The sequence below is a fragment of the Populus alba genome, chromosome 4 (genome assembly GCF_005239225.2).
Source record: "Populus alba chromosome 4, ASM523922v2, whole genome shotgun sequence".
NCBI lineage: Eukaryota > Viridiplantae > Streptophyta > Magnoliopsida > Malpighiales > Salicaceae > Populus > Populus alba.
This window is the reverse complement of record NC_133287.1, coordinates 13,318,630-13,325,926: the sequence shown is the minus strand read 5'-3', so window position 1 is coordinate 13,325,926 and position 7,297 is coordinate 13,318,630. Positions and strand designations below refer to the sequence as shown.

At 36.0% G+C, this 7,297-nt stretch overlaps 1 pseudogene; it reads right to left on the bottom strand.

Moving 5' to 3' along the window:
* Nucleotides 1–583: 583 nt before the first annotated feature.
* LOC140955494 (uncharacterized) lies at nucleotides 584–5,410 on the bottom strand (annotated as a pseudogene).
* Between the last annotated feature and the right edge of the window lie 1,887 nt (nucleotides 5,411–7,297).

Sequence of the window (7,297 nt, the reverse complement as noted above, 5' to 3'; positions counted from 1 at the left end):
ACCTGGTAAGACAATGAAGGCATCAACATGGTTAAACATGGTATTCAGTCGGTCAGACATTGTTGGGACCTGTAGTTCTTCTCCAATTGTTTTTCCAATGATGTCCCCATTTGCTAAAGCTTTGGGGACAACCCCCAAAACTTGACTGCCTCCTAAAAATGCAGCCATTGAAACACCTCCCATTAACCCAAGGCTGCCTCCCCCATACACTAAATGAATCTTTCTCTCAGCTAGTACTTGACCAAGATGATTTGCCGATTCTAAAAAACTCTTTTTTCTTTCCAGGGCTGGATCCACCGAAAACACAAAATATTTTTTTATGTGATGACTTGAGGAACCTGCCATTTCTACACACTTCTATATTTGATGAATGTATGGGATGAGTAGAAATGAAGGGAAGGAAGAGAAGAATTTATAGATGAAAAAGTGAAAATGCAATCATACCACCTACATGTAGGCCAGCTGTAGTCTCACACTCTCTCTCTGTATTTATTTATTTTGACAAAGCATGTATGTACAGGTAGTTGTGATTGTGGCTCACATCTTCCCTTGGTTTTACGTCCAAGAACGGCTTAAACGCCCTCTATGGGTCGGGGATACGCTTCCCATCCAGTTTTCTTAAAAACTAGCAAATAGGGTCTTTTTTAGTCAGATTCCCAAGACTAAGTCGATCATGTTCTTTATGGAATTGTGGCCATAAATCATGAATTACACGATGCACATCTCCACTAGGATGCGTCTCAAGGGTCAATAAAAGATTATCTAAAGACCCCTTACTCAGGCCATCCTTAATGAATTGTATTTTATCTTCACGGTTTACAGATACCATTCCTAAAGAACGACATGTCGCATTACAAGTCCATCTGGCACATCTGTGACAGACTTTCAGTCGTTTTGCACGACGTTTCTTTGCAAAAGTGCTTTTACCTGTTCCAGGCAAGAGTGAAATGAAAGAATTGGAGGACTCACCTGATAATCGGACCTTTGCTTCAATCAGCCAACGAATATCTTCAGGAATTCCATGGTTCATTAACAACCTCAATCTTTCACACCTAGCACGGTAAATTTTTGTAATCGCATTCTGAGGCAGAGCGGGAAAATACTTTTTCAATTTTTCAAGAGTGGTGTCCATCTTTAAATGAGAATTGGATGGGAGATTCAAAGAAAGAAGAAAGAGCAGAGAATTGCACAATTATATACACAGATATCAGTTATCATGGGGAACTGAAAGAACCGACTTAAGAGTCACGGAGTACCGTTATCCGCCATTTAACCGGGGTGAGAGAAACTAGCAAAACAAAAGATACACCAAAACAAACACAAAACAATGTGAGAAAAAGAATCAATCTTTATATACAGGATCACTCAATTCAGTAGAGTCATTTTCAACTGAAAAATTATCAAAATAAACTTTCAACCGATGCCCATTTACCTTGAAAACATTGTCATTCTTTGGATTCTCGATATCACAGGCCCCATATGGATACACATGTTTCACAATAAAAGGACCGCTCCATCTTGATCTTAGTTTTCCAGGAAATAAATGGAGTCGAGAATTATAAAGCAAGACTTTTTGACCAACATTGAATGTTTTTCTCAGTATTTTCTTGTCATGAAACTCTTTGATTCTTGCTTTATGAATTCTTGAATTGTCATATGCATCATTTCTAATTTCTTCAAGCTCATTTATTTGCAATTTTCGCAGCTGACTAGCATCATCAATGTTTGAATTGAAAGCTTTAATAGCCCAATAAGCTTTATGTTCAATTTCCACAGGCAAGTGACAAGGTTTTCCATAGACTAGTCTATAAGGTGACATACCTAATGATGTTTTATATGCAGTTCGATAAGCCCAAAGTGCATCATTAAGTCTTAAAGACCAGTTTTTCCGATTAGGGTTCACCGTTTTCTCCAAGATCAGTTTGATCTCCCTATTAGCAAGCTCTACTTGTCCACTTGTCTGAGGGTGATAAGGGGTGGCAACTTTGTGTGAGATTCCATATTTCTTCATTAAAGAAGCAAATGGCTTGTTGCAGAAATGTGTTCCACCATCACTTATTATGGCTCGAGGAATTCCAAATCGACTCAAAATATTGTCTTTTAAAAACTTTATCACTGTTTTGTGATCATTGTTACGACTTGGAATTGCCTCTATCCATTTTGAAACATAATCTACTGCGACTAATATGTACACGAAACCAAATGATGGAGGAAATGGACCCATGAAATCTATACCCCAACAGTCAAAGATCTCAATGACAAGAATAGGATTTAAAGGCATCATGTGACGTTTTGAAATAGATCCCAACTTTTGACAATTTTCACAAGTCTTGCAGAATGCATGTGAGTCTTTGAACATGGTGGGCCAATAAAATCCACTTTGTAAGATTTTTTGCAGTTGTCTTTCTTGATGAGAAATGACCCCCACATGCCTCAGAATGACAAAATTTAATGACACTACTTACCTCATTGTCAGGAATGCATCTTCGAAATATTTGATCAGGACAATATTTGAATAAATAAGGGTCATCCCAATAAAAGTTCTTCACTTCGTTCAAGAACTTTCTTTTGTCTTTGGGTTACTCCAATGAGCTGGCAAATTGTCCTGACACAGAAAAATTAACAATATTAGCAAACCAAGGCATCGTAGAAACAGAAAATAAAGATTCATCGGGAAAGTAGTCATCGATTGGTGTGATGTCAGATTTAGAATCTGTTGTCAATCTTGACAAATGATCTGCAACAACATTTTCGGTGCCTTGCTTGTCTTTGATTGTGATATCAAATTCTTGAAGTAAACAAAATCCACCGCACCAATCTAGCCTTAGAATCTTTCTTAGAAAGAAGATATTTCAATGCTGCATGATCACTAAAAACAACAACAGGTGAGCCAACAAGATAAGATCTGAATTTATCACAAGCAAATACTACTGCAAATAATTCTTTTTCAGTGGTGGTGTAATTCATTTGAGCACTATTTAAAGTTTTACTTGTATAGTAAATCACATAAGGTTTCTTATCTTTTCTTGGTCCCAAGACAGCACCCACGGCATAATCACTAGCGTCACACATTATTTCAAAAGGTAATGACCAATCAGGAGATTAAATGACAGGAGCAGAAGTAAGCAAGTTTTTAAGTTTAACAAAGGCTTCTTCACAATGTTCAGTCCATTCAAAAATATTATCCTTTGTTAGAAGGTTACTCAAGGGCTTAGATATTACACTAAAATCTTTGATGAACCTTCTGTAAAAACCAGCATGTCTTAAGAATGATCTAACATCTTTAACAGATTTTGGTGTTGGTAAGTTGGCAATTAACTCGATTTTAGATTTGTCAACCTCAATTCCTTTCGATGAAACAATGTGACCAAGTACAATGCCGTTTGTTACCATAAAGTGACATTTTTCCCAATTCAATACAAGATTCTTCTCTTCACACCTGCTCAAAAACCTTTTCTAAGTTAGTCAAACAATCATCAAATGAATCACCAAAAACAGAAAATCATCCATAAAAATTTCAAGAAAACGTTCAACCATATCACTGAATATGCTAAGCATGCATCTTTGAAACGTGGCTGGTGCATTACATAATCCAAAAGGCATCCTTCGATATGCAAAAGTACCAAATGGACATGTGAAAGTAGTCTTCTCTTGATCTTCCAATGCAATTTCAATTTGATTGTAACCTGAATAGCCATCTAGGAAACAATAAAATCATGACCTGGCAACTCTTTCTAGGATTTGGTCCATGAAAGGTAAAGGGAAATGATCTTTTCTAGTCATTGAATTTAAGTTTCCTATAGTCAATGCACATGCGCCAACCAGTAACAGTCCTAGTTGGAATTAACTCATTTTTCTCATTCGTTATCACAGTGACTCCAGACTTTTTGGGTACAACTTGGGTAGGACTTACCCATTTGCTGTCAGAAATAGGATAAATGATTCCATTATCTAGAAGCTTAATGACTTCATTTTTCACTACTTCTTTCATATTAGGATTAAGCCTTCGTTGCATTTCTCTAGAGGGTTTAACATTTTCCTCCAAATAAATCATGTGTGTGCAAATCAAAGGGCTAATTCCTTTTATGTCAGCTATGGTCCATCCTAATGCATTTTTGTGCATTTTCAAAATCTGTAATAACTTACCTTCTTGATGTGCATTAAGTTTGGAAGAAATTATTACCGGAAAAGTTTCATTTTCTCCCAAAAATGAGTATTTAAGATTAAATGGTAACGGCTTCAATTCAGGTTTTGGTGGTTGAACACTTGAAGGTATGGGCTCAATTGATCGTGGTGGCAATTCTTCAATTTGTGGTTTCCAATTGCATGCCTTTGATTCCTGAAAGTAGACCATTTGCAAATCATCAGATTCATCAATCTCAGTTTCACTGGAAGTGGTTTGGAATTGATCATGAACTAATTTTTCAATAAAGTCCACTTCCTGTAAATCATTATCATCTCTAGTTTGCTTGTAAATGTTGAAAATGTTCATCTCCAATGTCATGTTTCCAAATTATAGCTTCATCAGTCCATTCCTACAATTAATCAATGCATTAGAAGTGGCAAGAAATGGACGTCCTAAAATGACAGGAATTGAATTACATGCTTCAACAGGTTGTGTATCCAAGACAACAAAATCTACAGGGTAAATGAATTTATCGACTTGTACTAACACTTCTTCAACTATTCCTCTAGGCACTTTTACAGATCTATCAGCAAGTAAAAGAGTTATAGAGGTTGGTTTTAACTCACCTAGATTGAGACTTTGAAAGACTGAATATGGAAGTAAATTCACACTAGCTCCAAGATCAAGTAAGGCTCTTTCAATTTTATGTTCTCCAATAAAGCAAGAAATTGTAGGACAACCAGGGTCTTTATATTTCAAAGCATTATTGTTTTGAAGAATGACATTTATTTGTTCGGCTAAAAAGGCTTTCTTTTTCACATTCAGTTTTCTCTTCACAGTGCACAAATCTTTCAAAAATTTAGCATAGGAAGGAACCTGTTTAATAGCATCCAACAAAGGTATATTGATCCTTACCTGTTTGAAAATTTCAAAGATTTCAGAGTTGTGATTGACTTTCCTTTGTTTGGTCATGGCATGAGGAAATGGAAGTGCTGGCGGGGAATCAGTCTTTTCTTTGCAATGTTCAGGTTCAACCCCTTCCTTACCCTCAGAGATAAACTCATCATCTTTCTCACAAGGTTCAAGAATGGGTTTTTCAATAACCTTACCACTACGAAGAGTGATGACTGATTTGACTTGATCCATGTGTTGGCTTCCAGAACCACTTGCATTTGCATTGTATTGCCCCTTTGGATTTTGTTGTGGTTGAGATGGAAACTTACCTTTCTCTTGGAAGCTGAGAGCAGATGTTAATTTTGCAAGAGCATCTTTAAAATCTGTCATGCTTTGAGCAAGTTGAGTGTTGATTGTCTCCTGCTTTTCAATGAATGCATGCAATGTTTCCTCAAAATTTCTTCTAGGAGGTGGAGCATAAGGAGGTGCATATCCATTAGAATTTTGAAAATTATGATGTGCTTGAAACGGTGGCTGTGAAGTTTGTGCATTGTTTCTATCACTCTTCCAACTGAAATTTGGGTGATTTCTCTAACCAGGGTTGTACGTTTGGGAGTATGGGTTATGGTTGGGTCTTTGGAAACTGTTTAAAGCATGGGCTTGTTCATGGAGGCATTCCTTAAAAGAAGGCAAAGTTGGACAATCATTTGTTGAATGTTCATTGGTTTCACAGATTTGACACACAATGTCTATTGAACAGATTTTAATTGACCACTTTTTTTCAATTCAAGTGGCTTCGACTTTTCTAGCTAAAGATGCAAAACTTGGCTTGGAGGTCATGATCTTCCCTAAGGTTGTGCATACCTCCACTAGATGTATGAGGTTGAGTTTTACTTGGTGCCTCATAAGTACCTGTGGGTGTCCCAATTTTGAGCATTTTCGGCTAGCAAGTCTAGGTACTCCATTGCTTCATTAGGGTCTTTATCTTCGAAAGTTCCATTGCACATCAATTCAACCATTTGCCTATCTCTAGGTGTTAAACCTTCATAAAAATGTGAAACCAATCTCCATGTTTCAAAACCATGATGTGGGCAAGTATTAAGCAAATCTCGATACCTATCCCAACATTGGTAAAATGTTTCTCCTGGTTTTTGAGTGAAAGTGATAATTTGTCTTTTGAAAGAGTTTGTTCTGTGAGATGGAAAAAACTTCTTTAAAAATTGTTGTTGCATTTCATCACAAGCACGAATGGATCCTGGTCTTAAATTTTGTAGCCATGTTTTAGCTTTATCTTTTAATGAAAAAGGAAAAAGCTTTAATCGAATGGTGTTCATGCTACAATTTGAGTCATTATAGGTATTACAGACCTCCTCAAATTCCCTTAAATGCAAGTATGGATTTTCTAGGTCTAAACCATGAAAAGAAGGCAAAAGTTGAATAATGCCTGGCTTAAAATTAAAATGAGATGCATCAGGAGGGAAAACTATGCATGAGGGTGCACTTGTTCTTGTGGGATTCATGTGATCTCTAAGTGTTCTCATACGGTTATTCTCATTATTCTCATTATGAAGCGATTGATTATCTTCTTCGGCCATATTTTCTAAAAATGATGAGGATACCCTACAAAGTCGACCACTTAATGTACGTGACCAAACTCTCATGCACGTGTAAGAAGAGAATAAAAGCAAGAAAAAAAAAAAGAAAAAAAAACAAAACAAAACAAAAGAAACAAAAGTTAAATAAAATGAAAAGTGAAAAGAGAAAATAAAATAAATATTATAATTTATACAAGAATTTACCTCCCCGGCAACGACGCCAAAAACTTGACACGACCAAAAGCTTGATGTCTTGTCCCAAGTGCAGGAGTGTCGAAGTAATAAATAACCCGGCAAGACCGGGGTCGAACCACAGAGAGGTTAATTGTATAAATTATAAATAACAACACAACAATAACAACAATAACAATAATAATAACAATAATAGTACTAGTAATAGTAATAGTAATAATAATAATAATACTCAGTACGTGGCGTTGTTATACCTGAGAATGATCTAAAAGATCGGGTCACAGGTTTCCAGCCTATATACTGAGTTTAATAATAATAATAATAACAACAACAACAATAATAAAGAAGAGAAGGAAGAAATTAATGAGAACTTTGAGTTGAAAGATTAATGTAAGGATTAAACAACGATAAAAATAAATGTCAAGGTTAGAGGATCCACTAATGGTACTTCAAACAAGTATAGTATAAACTCTTATTACTCAATTGGAAA